The sequence below is a fragment of the Pongo abelii genome, chromosome 11, assembly GCF_028885655.2.
Source record: "Pongo abelii isolate AG06213 chromosome 11, NHGRI_mPonAbe1-v2.0_pri, whole genome shotgun sequence".
Taxonomy (NCBI): domain Eukaryota; kingdom Metazoa; phylum Chordata; class Mammalia; order Primates; family Hominidae; genus Pongo; species Pongo abelii.
Window position 1 is genome coordinate 133,203,630 of NC_071996.2, and position 14,396 is coordinate 133,218,025.

Sequence of the window (14,396 nt, forward strand, 5' to 3'; positions counted from 1 at the left end):
CCACATAAGGCCGTGGCACTCAGTGAAATGTATGGTGGGCCCAACATCACCACCACCAACACCCCTCAAAGCTGCACGATATCTTTACATATTAGGCCAGGTGCAATCAAGAACAACCACCAAAAGAAATGAAATCAAATATACAAATATATAACAAAAATAATTTTTAAGTTAAAAAATATAGAGAGAAAACAGAAGGAATGAATTCAAAAGAGAGACTAGTAAAAAAAGAAAATAAAATGTAAGAAACGATAGCTAAGACCAGAAAAGCATCTTTTAAAAACCTCATGGAGTGTTAGGGGTGAGACAGGACATGATTTAAACACCATCAGACTCGGGAAAAGAGAGGAGATTTCACCAGGTTTTCACAAGCCTAAGATCCAGGAGTGCAGAGGCAAATACGACAGTTCGGAAGGTCTAAATTCACTAAATTGATCATTTAGTGAATGTTTTTTGGTCCTTCATTTAAAAAGAACTTGGTTGAATTTGGAATACATAAAAGAAACTAAGAGATGTATTACAGTAGATTGAACGGTGACCACCCCCGCAAAATGACATGTCCATGTCCTAACCCCAAAAACCTATGCATTGTGACCTTATTGGGAAAAGGGGGTCTTTGCAGATGTGACTAAACTAAGGATTTGCAGAGGAAATCATCCTGGATTGGGTGGGTCCTAAATGCAATGGCAAGTCCTAAGAAGGGAAGAAGAGAAAGGAAGGGAAAGGAAGAGAAGGGAAGGGGTGGGTGGGAAACAGACACAGCGACACAGGAAAGAAGGCCGTGTAAAGACCCATACGGAGATGAAGGCAGGCATTCACGTTAAGCTGCCACAAACCAAGGAATACCAGAAACCACTAGAAACTGGAAACAGCAAAGAAGAATCCTCCTCTAGACCCTAGAGTGTCTGGAGGAAGCCCGGCCCCACCTACACCTAGATGCCTGACTGTGGCCTCAAGAACTGTAAAAGAATACATTTCTATTGTCTTAACCACCCAGTGTGTGTATTACTGCAGCCCTAGGAAATTAATACAGGCACCTGGGCCATTAATGAAGTAATTGTGAAAAGCCATCCTTTGCCTGTGGTTACCACATATGACCTGCAGTCTCATGGGAAACAGGTATCATCCGCATGGCCAGAAGCAGAAGCTTTCAGATTGAAGAGACCTAGGCTGAATCCAGATTCTGACAATTACTCACAGTGTGGCCTTGGACATGTTTCTTGACCTCTCTGTACCTCAGGGTCATCTCTAAAAAGGTGGGTAGCAAAAAACAGTCCCTACCTCATACTGTTGTTGGGAATGAATGGGATCACCTCTGGAAAAGTGCAAGGTGCAGGGCAGACACATGGTGAGATTCAATCCCTACCACTAAGCATGGGCTGAGCTCCAACTCAGCCAACCCCAATGTGAGCCTGGGGATTGGAGGACGAGGAAGGGAAAAGCTCACCGCAAGGGAACCAGCATCTAGCCCTTCGAACCTGTTGTTCTCGGTACATTTCTTGTCAATAATTAAAATAACTCCAGTGCCTTGATAGCCACACTTCTATTTATAACACTTAAAATTATCAGCTTCATTCCACTATCACACCTAGACACTTACTCATTAATTCTCACAGGAGGAGTTTAATTTCAGCAAATGTGTTTTTGAGATATTTTGATGTCCTGGAGCTATGAAACTATAATGTAATTCATTTACTTTCTGAAAAACATGAAGGCAATGATTTTTCTCTTTTATTCTGGCTTTGTTGAGGCATACTTAAGAAATTAAAATTGTATATATTTGAAGTATATGACATAATGACTTAATACACATATATATTGTAAAGTGATTACAAGTCAAGCTAATTAACAAGACCATCACATCACAGTTACCGTGTGTGCGTGTGTGTGTGTGTGTGTGTGTGTGTGTGTGTGTGTGTGTGGTGAGAACATGCCAAGATCTACCCTCTTAGCACATTTCAAGTAAACAATACAGTATTACTAACGGTGGTCCCCATGTTGTACCTTCAATCCCAGAACTTATTCATCTTAAAACTGAAAATTTGACTAAGATCTCTACCTTTCCCCACCCCTCAGAACCACTGTTCTGCTTTCTGCTTCTATGAGTTTGATTTTTTAGACTCTACCTATAAGTGAGAATGCAGTATTTGTCTTTCTGTTTCTGGCTTATTTAACTTAGCATAATGTCCTCCAGGTTCATCCATGTGGTCACAAAGGGGAGGATTTCCTTAATTTTTTTATGGTTGAAAAATATTCCAATGTATATAGATACCACATTTTCTTTATCCATTCACCCATCAATGAGCATTTAAGTTGGTTCTATACCTTGTCTATTGTAAATAATGCCGCAGTGAACACAGGGATACAGATAAGCAACATGGAAGTTCCTCAAGAAACAATTTTAGGACCATGATTTTTCAATTTCAACACTACATGACATAAGTAACAAAAGGAGAGTCGTTAGGGTCCTAAAGATACCTACCTCCAAGATGTTTTATCTTGATTAGCTAAGTAATAGTCAACATTCATTCAAATGTTTGCTTAGTGCCATACTGTGTGACAAGAAGATGATATGTAAGGCCTAAGCAACTCATTATTTTTGGAAACATGACCTCTTTCAACCTAGTTCTTGTGTCCAGACTCTCACAACAGCTTCTCCATCTCCGAGAGCTAAAATATCTGCCGGGTGGATAAGCAGTCATACCCAGGCCAGCCAGCAGCTCTCCTAAATTTGGAGAGAGAAATCCATTCAGGAGTGCGATGATGGAGTCAGGCTTGCAACTTCCTAAATTTCAGGGTTACCTGCCTTTCAAGGGAATTTCATGAGCATTAATTTTTAAAAAACTGGTTCTTCCTTATAGGCCTTAAAAACATGTAAAATGTCCTTAAGTCAATGATTTGAGAACAAAAAGATTAAAAACGAAACAGTGAATTGAATTGGAATTGAACAGAATGCTGCTGAAGTCAAACACAAGCAGCTCGTCAGTCTAAGATAAAAATGCTAGAAAGACCTCTATCTTTATGATCAGGGAGTCGGGGTCATATTACCTTAATTGCCTGGTAAACCTAGCCTGCGCAAGCATGCACACTGCAGATATGGTGATATCTGACTTTATTCATTCTCTCAGCTGACTCTCTGACCTTAACCTATGCAAATTTTATTCAAACATCTTCTGAAGCACTTTTTATTTTGCCTGAAGACATCAGAGAAACCAGTATTTCCAACTGGCATTGCTGGTCCTATTTACCCTGGTTGACGACGCAAGTTGCCCAAGTGTTAATGAACATGTCCTTCCTGCTCAAAAGCCTTCAGGTATGCTGTTGCAAAAGCAGCATCCTTAAATAGCTACGTGGGACCCAAGTGAAACTTCTCTCTGGCAATATTTTGTTTGAATCTTGGAATGATGCTTCCAAAGATTCACACAAATTAAAAATGAAGACTTGCCAATTCCTTCAACATGAATTCATTCATTCAGTAAGACTTTATTAAGCACTCACAATGTGCCTGTTATTTAAGGGTACTTGGGGAGGGAGTTGTTTTTATTTTCCAACTGCCCATCTGAAAGACCTTGAATAAAAGATGTATTTTACTCCTTTATCTGAATGACAACCAGTTCAAAGAGTCAGTGCCCAGACACCAAAAATCTAATCTAATCTTGCTTGATTCCCTATTCTTCTAGATTTTGACACAATTTAAAAAATTCTGGCCAATTTCTAAGGCTGTCAATGCTGAAAAAAGTAGACTTAACTTTTGCAGTTGAAATTGTACAACACTCATCATATAAAAATAAATTATAATAGAAGGTTTGAAAAGTAGACCTTAAAAATAGAGGTTACAAAATTAGCCAGGTTTCTATTGAAAGAAATGTGATACTATTTTTTTTAATGTATCATGTCTCTACATCTGCATTTTGTCCTGAAGGATGTGGTGACCTAAATAAAACTGACACTCTGGTCAGAATTCTGCAGCATCCAGAACTGGCAGTCATTGATGAAGAAAACTACAGCTGCAGGGGCACCCTGCAGTTTCAAATCTAAACAAGAGTGTTTCTTTGTCCTAAGATACGGATGGGGCATCCTTTCAAAGTCTCTGAAAACATTGGAAAACATTAGACTTCAGTAAACATTGGAAATGGGGCTACACAGAGGAACTCAGTTTTTTAGCTATTAAACCTTTTTTTAAACAGATTTCAATACTTACCATAGACACATCTACAAATTACTTAAAAACATGCAAAAAGAATGGCTCCCCACTCCATTCACTAGCAAGCAAGTCCCCAACTCTGCATATTCATAAACATTTAATATTTATATAGGACAAAACCATTTGACCTAATTTAACCTTACTATGATATAAATATTTTTGGTCTCAAGATCTGAACTGTAGGACCTGGACCCAGGCAGACAAAAACAGTATGACCTTGAATAAATTGGGTACTGCTCTTAGCCTCCATTTTTCTACCTCTGAGATCTGGTCTCCATGAGCCTTTCTTAAACTCACCATCTTGAGAGTCCGATGTAAGTTATGAAGGCTCTCCACCTAAACACTGACGTTTATGACCAATTTGATGATGTTCAAAAGCAGTCACAGATTCCAGGTGAAAAACAACTGACCTAAAGAATCTCTGGGATCCCTTCAAGAGCCAAAATTTTGCTATTGTTTACTAGGACAACCTGTACTCTATATCTTACATTATGTATTACATATACATAATGTTACATGTTTAGCTTTGAAACTGCAGAGCACGCCGGCGGCTGCAGTTTTCTTCATCAATGACTGCCATATATGTATATATACACAGATATTTTAGATACTATTATTATATTATGTTAATAAAATATAACTGCTATATTTTGTCTACATCTTACTGTATTTATTATACCTGTGCTTGTAAGTTAGGTATACACATACCTCATATGTATATAGACGGAACTCAAAGTAGTTGGACTATGCTCTGGCCCATCTTTTAGTAGAGCTGACACTCTTCATTGACTTCTTTTAAGGAAAAGTAAATGTGCTCCTTAAGTGACTGAGAATTTTTTTAACTTTTAAGTTCAGGAGGACGCGTGCAGGTTTGTTACATAGGTAAACTTGGGTCACGGTGGTTTTTTGTACAGATTATTTCATCATGCAGCTATTAAGCCTAGTACCCATTAGTTATTTTTCCCGATCCTCTCCCTCCTCCCACCCTCTACGCTCCAAAAGGCCCCAGTGTGTGCCCTTCCCCTTTACATATCCATGTGGTCTCATCATTTGCTCCACACATGAGTGAGAACATGTGGTATTTGATTTTCTGTTCCTGTGTTAGTTTGCTAAGGATAGTGACCTCCAGCTCCATCCATGTCCCTGCAAGGACATGATCTCATTCTTTGTTGTGGCTGCAGAGTATTCCATAGTGTATACGTACCACATTCTCTTTACCCAGTGACTGAGAATTTTATCTCTTTCATTTATATAAGCTAGTCTAAGTTTCTGTTCCCCAGCCTGGTGGAGAAATGGTCCCATTATAGACGTGGTTGGGCAGAAAGGGAAGTTAACAAAAACAATACCATCAAGTCACCCTAATTTGCAATGCAACTGTTACACGTGATACTAACGAATTCATGAATATATCTGAAGCTATACCCTGGTATCATTAGCATAAAGTTAAAATGCAGTGATCAGTCTATCTCTTAGTTTTGGGGTGAGCAGGAATGTAACTCTAGTGACCTTAACCTTGACCTAGGAAAATTATACCTACATGCAGAAATTTCTAGAACACAACCCCAAAGAAAAAGATATGTCTTAAAACTGTCTATGTGGAGTTTGTTGAATGATTGTAACCCATCAGAAGAAAGATAATTACATTAAATGAAAATAGTATAAATTAAAGGAAAATTAAGAATGAGCTAGTGTAAGAATGCTGCTGGCAAATCTAATTACATTGTTTATTGTTTTTGTTCATGCCCCAACCTCTTCGCCATCCCAATCCCTACCTGCTGTTCAAATGTAAGCTTCCTCAGGAAAGGGTTTTATCCTTTGTTTTTACTGATGACTCCTAAGCATAAAGAGCATTGTCTCATGCAATAAATATTTGAAAAAACGGCACTAAGTGTCTTTGCCAAAGACATCATGGTGATTATAAGTAGTAATCCATAGTTGTGTGTGTGTGTGTGTGTGTTACTTAAAGCTATAATCAAGCACAAAGTGAAAAATTGCTTCCCCAAATCTCCTGTATACCAGTCCCCCACCCCCAGAAAAAAAGAAAAAATGGTTACTCTGTACATGATTCATTGCAGCTGAGCAGTATGTTCCGGGGCTTTCCATGGAACACCAGACCAATTGGATATTGAACCCTAAAGTTCCAAGATCATAAACTATCAAGATCAGGAAATAGAGATCTGATTTTAACTCACCATTAGGAATTAACCTCTTTATGGACTGCTCAAAGAAAGATGACCTAGATCATCGTCCTTAGTCAGACATCAAATGTCAACAAGACTAAAGAGAAAACTTAGTAAGAAAGATAACCAAGTTCAAACTCATGTTGTTCAAAGTTAACAAAAAAGAAAAACATAATCAAGGAGAGAAGCCAAATGTTAACAAAACAAACTTGTGATTCATAATGCAGCATAAAGTCAACCCTACCTAAAGTAAACCTTAAAATCAGAGCAACTAATATGAACTCGCGGGAGTGGAAACTTTTTCAAATAAATGTTGACATGAAGCATTCAGATGCCATCATTTCATAGTGACCCCTTTGAGAAAACTGGAAGAAATGCTTTGCCACTTCATGGTTTATTGGCATTAGGATTCATGATTCGTGATTAAGACAAAAATGAAGCACCATGGCTGCATTCTCTTGATGCCAATATCAAGAGCTAGAAATAGAAAAACTCCAGCAGGCAACCACAAGAAGGATTTTCTTGTCCATAACATCAAACAATTTGATTTTTTAAGTCAATTAGTATTTGGTTGAGCATCCTATAGTCATAGCCAAAGGCTTATAATAATCTGGAGCACTCAATTTAGTCATATTTGTGTCAATTTTGCAAGAGTATGCTAGCTTCAAAAGGGCTAGGCTGACAAAGAAAATCAATAATCCCATTGGTTAGAAAAGAATACAATGTCATCAGGCGAACTGGGACAGAACTTTCAGAGTCAGCACAGCAAAGGCATCCAAGGCCACTTCACCCAGTGGAGACGCAGGCTATACTTAGTTCATTGATTCTGTGTCTTGGAGCAGACTCATCCAAAAGGGTACACTGTTGACAGACGAAAGTACGAAAGTAGACCCAAGGAAAAAGATAACTCATCCCAAGGGAGTACTTATTATCTGTTAGGCACTATTCTAAGGGTTTTACATGTAATAAATTACTAACAATATTGCTCCCATTTTACAGATGAGGAGACAGAAGTATAAAAAGGCAAAATAACTTGTTCAAGGTCACCCAGAGAGTAAGTGGCAGAGCCAAGGTGCAGAACCAGGGGTTCTGGGTCCAAGGGCCACGCTTCCAACCACTGCAAGCGTGGACTCTGAGGAAGGAAACAACCACCCTCTCCTCCCTCATGGCCTTCAGGCTAAGGTTTCCTTACAATCTAGAGCCTACCCAGCCTCCTGAAACCAGAGATAAAAGCAAAACTCTCTGGCCTCTGCTGACCAGAACAGACACACGAGGCTCATCAGGTCAACAAAGCCACCAGTATTTGAGCAACCAAGCTCCCCAAATCTGCAAAGTGGGATGCAAAAGTGAATTCACCTATGAAATCAGGTAGACCTGTCAGAAGTGGGAAAGCAATAAGGAAGACCAGTTCTCATATTGGACTAAACAAAAATAAGAAACTGTGCTGACAACCTCTGTGACCTAAATCCAGTCTGTTCTGCCCATTCGCAACTTGGTTTATGTAGCATGAGACAGCTGGACAGTTGCTAAGATCTCCTCCTATTCTAAGACTGTGTGCTCCTCATACTCCTCTAAGAAAAACCACACTGGGCCTTCCCAGTGCTTTGCCCCAAGTAGATGCTTGATCAGTTGAACTGAATTTAAAGCAACCTTCAATTACTCTTTTCCCTATCCAGAGTGTTTAGCTTTGATCTAGGAAAAATGCAAAAAGAAAAATTCACATCAATTTTAATTATTAGTTCTTCTTTGATCCACCAAAATCATGAAGTTCAGTAGAGAATGTAACAGAATAGAAAATGCAGGCTTCCTCCCAATAAAACCACTATGTTATGCTGCAAGTCAATCAGAAAAGAGTTTTTCCATGATGCTGAAAACAAATGTACTGACATCACTCCAAAGCTAATTTTTTTCCATGACTTGACTCAATTCCAGAACCTGCCCTGGCACTCACTTCCTTAGCACATGAACAAACCAAAGACATCATTTATCTAACAAAGCGATTTCCGTGTTGCATTTCTGGGAGAATTATAATTTGACATACTTGTATGCTGCACAGACACCCTAAATGAGTACAAAATCAGGCATCCCTTTCTCAAAGAGAGATTTCAATTTTCAGTCTCATTTTCATGTAAAATTTTTTAAAGTAACACCAATAGGAAGAAGTCTCAATTGTATCGTGCAAAGCAGAAGTTCCATCTGGTTCCATCTTACATTGTTATTCAGTATCTTCACTAATGCATCCAGCAGATTAACTGGAAATATGTCACGAATCCTTCATTGTGAAGAGGTAAAATTTAAAGAGGGTATTGTCACACCAGTGGATACTAGTTTTTAATTTTTTCCTGAGAGTTACAGGAAGTAGAGGATAGGGGTGCAATTTTTTGTTGTTGTTGTTCCGAGCTGGAGTCTCATTCTGTCCCCCAGGCTGGAGTGCAATGGCACAATCTCCACTCACTGCAGCCCCCACCTCCTCAGTTCAAGCGATTCTCCCACCTCAACCTCCTGTAGGTGTGCCATTTTTGATCTCTGTATTCAAGATGAATCTGACATTCCAAAAAGGCCTTGAAATTAACTAACCTGGTACCAATATGATAATTTCTTCATTATCCTTGCTCACATTTCAGTTCTTGACTTGAATTGGTTTTGAGGGGATTTTGTAATTCACAAAATATTTGTATATTTGTATATTTGCCTTTTTTCAGTTACAAAGATTTCTGTCCAGTGCTGATTTATACCAAACTAAATAGGAATTTTCTCCCAGTCTACACTGTAAGTAAGCAATTTGCCCAACCTCATTGGTCAAAGAAGAATCACTAAAATAAAAACAGTTTGTACTTTGGGCCATTTTGCATCCACCAGTGGTAAGATACAAGCACCATCCAGGGCAGCAAGAATGGTAAGGCCAGCTGGGCACGGTGGCTCACACCTGTAATCCCAGCACTGCGGGAGGCCAAGATTGGAAGATTGCTTCAGCTGAGGAGTTTGAGATCAGCCTGGGCAACATAGCAAGTCCCCATCTCTGTATTTTAAAAAAATAAATAATAATAATGAAAATAAAAATTTAAAAAGAATAGTAAGGCCAAGAACTGATGTTGGCAGACAAGACTTCTGGATAAGGCCCCACACTAGAAGCAATGCAGATAACTGACCAAAGAGATCAGGTAGTTATGCTCATCCCCATTCCCTGGATAAGTAAACTGAAGCACAAAGAAGCTTCATAATTAGACCTTAAGCTGGTAATCAGGGAGCTAAGACTTGACTCCAAAATTCATGACATGTCTATTTCACATTGCTTTCCTTCAAAAAAGAACAGCACCCAAAGTGAAAACAAGGCATTCTCCAAAGATTACTGCATTATTTTACCTGGGCAGAGGAATAGGCACTTTCAGAACACTGGCCTGAGGCCACTGTGCAATGAAAAGGAAAAAATTTGGACCCTGTGCAAAAAAAAAAAAAGTTACATATAATTATTTATTCCAGAGATCAAACTTCAGCATTCTTTATCACGAGAAGTAGAATAGTCTCCCTTTTGTTGAATTACTCAAGCAAGCTTCAAGCGAGGTCCTTTAATTTGCAGAATAGTTACTAAGAACCAGTTTATCAGGTCACACATTACTGAGCAATACAAACTTCATTAGGGCTAATTTTCTTTTGCAGGAAAAATAACAGCTGAGGAGAATGCCCACCTAGATCAGATTTTAAAGGCCTAAGGACACCAAAAAGCCATCACAAGAAGACCAAAGTCCAGATCCTCAGGAAAGTCATTAAGGTAAGAAAATGAATTCAAGACAACAAATCTTGCCAGATTGAAGAAACTAATTAAAGGACCCAGTAGAAAGAAAGCCATAGTGCCAAGGGATTCCAAGAAAGCCAGTGTTTGTTCCAAGGGTTGGTCACCAGTTCCACCAAAGTCCAAGCCAGATGACAGCCTGAGCTGGCCAACACTATAGCTCCACAGAGAGCCGAGGAAATGGGCAAGCAACCAAAAACAGGGATTAAGACAGTCTAATAACTCTAACAATTAACATTTTAAGTAATTATCTAAAGCACCTATTAGAAAATATAACATTATGAGGAGATAGAGTCAACAGTGTCATAAAAAAAACTAAAAATGTGAATAACGTTGACCTCAAATAGTTTTAAGGCAATATTAGAGCAATAATAAAAAATGCCAAAATGTCAGTATTTAATGTTTTTACCCTACTCAATGTTAGATATAGTCTACCAAAGCAATGCATAGTTGGATTCAAAGTCAAACTAAAATGGGGCCTAATATAGATTCCAACACCATGAACACTTGGGACCACCTTTGCATAGGGAAGAAGGTGAGTCAGAAGTGATCTGGGTCTCCTTTCCATCATAGCTCAGAGTCATCTTTCCCTCTCCATCTCTGTGAGTCTAGGCCTTTATCAGGCATGTCTGCATCTCTGCAACCTCCTCTGCACTGATTTTTCAATTCTAATCTCAACTCAATTCCAATCATTGTGCATGCCAGATAAATATTCTACATCATACTTGCATCTTATCCCACCTCTATCCAAAAATCTCTATTTTCAGAGCTAAATGGGCTTGGTTTCCAAATCCAGACTCCAAGACTCTGTCCTGTCTCCTCTTAGCAGAGATTTCCTATAGTATTTCCCATTGTACCCTGCAATGGCCTAACTATTTGCCTCACTATCCGCTACACAAGACCTGCCTCCCCACATTCGTTCATTATGCTCTTTAATTATGTCATATCCTCTTTCCTTCCATGCTTAACACCCCTCCTACTTTACTTTCCCTTCCCTTGCAACCTACGGGTGATCAACATCACACGAGAAATGGAGGACACTCTAGAACAAATCATTGGCATCTCTCCCACACCAATTTCCAAAAACAATCTGATATGGCTCATTAAAAAAAGCACAGGTGCAGTAAAACAAGCACCCAAAAATATTTTATCAGTAAACCAAAGGCAAAATAATAAAGGTGAGGAAGAATGGGAATCATATTTTAAGAAGCTAAACTTAGAACTCAGTTTTGAGTACAAAAATTAGCTCTGAGCTTCACAGCAACCTAGGCAAGAGATGAAACATGATATATTAAGTAGTTTTTATCTGACTTTCATCACATGATTTCATCCATAGAGATTCAATTTCCTCAGCTCTGAACTCAAAGGAAATTTCCACATGTATTATTATATTAAGGACATGTAACAACATGATGGAGGATATCCTTAACAGCTGTTTTACAGAAAGTACTAACCCATATCATGATTTCTAACCATGACCCTCAATAAAAACTGAGGGCATAATATTAGCCTCATTCAATTAATACCATTCTGTTGGGAGCCAGAAAGACGGAGTTCAGCTGTATAGCATTATAGTTCTGTGACTGGGCTCAGGGATAACTCCCTCTAACACCAGTTCTTCTGCCTGGACTTCTGGCTGGAGTGATATATCAGATGGTTCCAAATGGAAGCCACCAGAAAACACCTGAAGGAAACTAACCAAATCCTGTCCCTCTGCAGATGAAGCCAACAAAGGTCACATTTGGGCAGGAAAATAGAAGAGTCACCCCAGCAGAGGGCCACTTGGCATCCCTGGGGAGAAATGACTGTCCCTGAAATCACTCTGTATTGTGTCAAGTGCTCAAACAAGGACTTTTCTTTTGCATCACAGACCTGGAAAAGACTCAGTGGGCAGGATTATCAAAACATCCACCTCTGTCACATATGGCCTGGATAATGGCTCCTGTCTGATATTTCTTTTCACCAGGTCTGTGGCAGCGAGAGGGGCCCACCAGGCTTCAATGGCAACAACATGCCCATGGGGTAACTAATGGGTTGAAAGGATCACACAACACTATCTAGACAACAAAATGCATCTGCCCAAAATAGCATTTTGATTTACAACTCTGCAAAGTGGCACATAGAAAAGTGAAAAAAGGAAGCAATGTATGAGGCTGCAAAGAGTTTCTGACAAACAAATGCCTTTGGGAAGGCCAAGCAGAGTATTTTAATCAAGAAGTTATTGGGAGCAAATAGACATCCTTAATCACTATTACATAAATTGCCCAGGGTCACGTGTACCAGGGTGATGGTGTTCACCACTAGTCTTTTTGTTCTTGATGTTTCTTTGGTTTTTCTGCTTCCAGAATTTGGGACCTGGTTATCCCATAGCATTTGCCCCAAATAAATGACAGCCATTTGGGAGTTGTGGGTCCCCTATGTTTGTCACTACCCCCAATGCATTTTCTGACAAGGGTAGTGTCTTAAAATGAAAGCTGAGATACTTTCATATAGCTTAATGGTTTCAACAACAAAACCATATTAAGTTTATGATTAAAAAGATAAAATTTTAATAAGGAAGAAAAGAAGGAAGGATGGTAGTAGGTTTGGACAACAGCAAGGAGTGATAATTTGCTTTCAGATAGTCATGGTATCAACAGGCTCCACCCTTCACCAGGGAATGTGAACAAATCCATTCATTAATTTGGCCATGGAGGGACTCATTGGAGATTTCGGGGCAGTGACCATGTCAAAGAATTTATGCTGTGTTGTAGCTAACAAAATAGATGTGTTGTAGCATTCAGAGCTTTTGAAGCCCAAATCTTGCCAAATAGTGTCTCTTACTTCAGTGAGACTTAAAGCATTATAGAGATTGAGGAAACGTTGAGATCACACTGTCATGACTGCATCCACCACCATTCAGACAGGAAGCGCTCACGACCAGTAGGATTCACCTAGGGGAGATGTTACCATTTCAACTGTCTCAACCTTCTAATTGGAGACCTTCATGAAAGGTTCACTGTGGGGTGATGTAGGCTCATGACTCTCTCACATGGCCCTAACTTAATTTGCCTTTTATACCTGCTCAAAGGAACGATTATTGTCAGAGAAACTGTGTGTATCAATTCACGTCCCAGAAATTCAAGCAGCAGCTTCTAATATTTTCATCCAGAAAGAATACACATAAATCATTCTTTTATATATATGTACTTATATATATAAAAGAAGACTTATATATATATGTAAGTATATATACTTATATATATGTAAGTATATATGTATATATACTTATATATATGTAAGTATATATATGTATATATACTTATATATGTATGTAAGTATATATACGTATATATACTTATATATGTATGTAAGTATATACATATATATATATAAAAGAAGAGATTTATGTGGCCAACAAACATATGAAAAAAAGCTCATCATCACTGATCATTAGAGAAACACAAATCAAAACCACAGTGAGATACCATCTCATGCCAGTTAGAATGGCAATCATTAAAAAGTCAGGAAACAACAGATGCTGGAGAGGATGTGGAGAAACAGGAATGCTTTTACACTGTTGGTGGGAGTGTAAATTAGTTCAACCATTGTGGAAGACAGTGTGGCGATTCCTCAAGGATCTAGAACCAGAAATACCATTTGACCCAGCAATCCCATTACTGGGTATATATCCAAAGAATTATAAATTATTCTACTATAAAGACATAAGCACACCTACGTTTATTGCAGCACTGTTCACAATAGCAAACACTTGGAACCAGCCCAAATGCTCATCAATGATAGACTGGATAAAGAAAATGTGGCACATATACACCATGGAATACTACGCAGTCATAAAAAAAGGATGAGTTCATGTCCTTTGCAGGGACATGGATGAAGCTGGAAACCATCATTCTCAGCAAACCAACACAAGAACAGAAAACCAAACACCAATGTTCTCACTCACAAGTGGAAGTTGAACAATGAGAACACATGGACACAGGGAGGGGAACATCACATACTGGGGCCTGTTGGGGGGTTGGGGGCAAGGGCAGGGAGAGCATTAGGACAAATACCTAATGTAGATGACATGTTGATGGGTGCAGCAAACCACCATGGCATGTGTATACCTATGTAGCAAACCTGCACGTTCTGCACATGTATCCCAGAACTTTTATGTATATATACATATATATATAAAAGAATGTTTATGTATATATAAAATTGAAATGTAAAGTAGTTT

At 38.8% G+C, this 14,396-nt stretch overlaps 1 protein-coding gene and 1 long non-coding RNA gene across 3 annotated transcripts in view; one reads left to right on the plus strand and one right to left on the minus strand.

The window, feature by feature from the left end:
- Positions 1 to 5,843, plus strand: part of LOC129058154 (uncharacterized) — a 37,955-nt gene extending 32,112 nt beyond the window's left edge. Inside the window, exon 3 of the long non-coding RNA XR_008523055.2 lies at positions 1,120 to 5,843. This is a non-coding gene — a long non-coding RNA (uncharacterized LOC129058154). The remainder of the gene's footprint in view (positions 1 to 1,119) is intronic.
- The window catches only part of DNER (delta/notch like EGF repeat containing), a 365,099-nt gene that overhangs the window by 305,423 nt on the left and 45,280 nt on the right, over positions 1 to 14,396 (minus strand). The window lies entirely within an intron of this gene.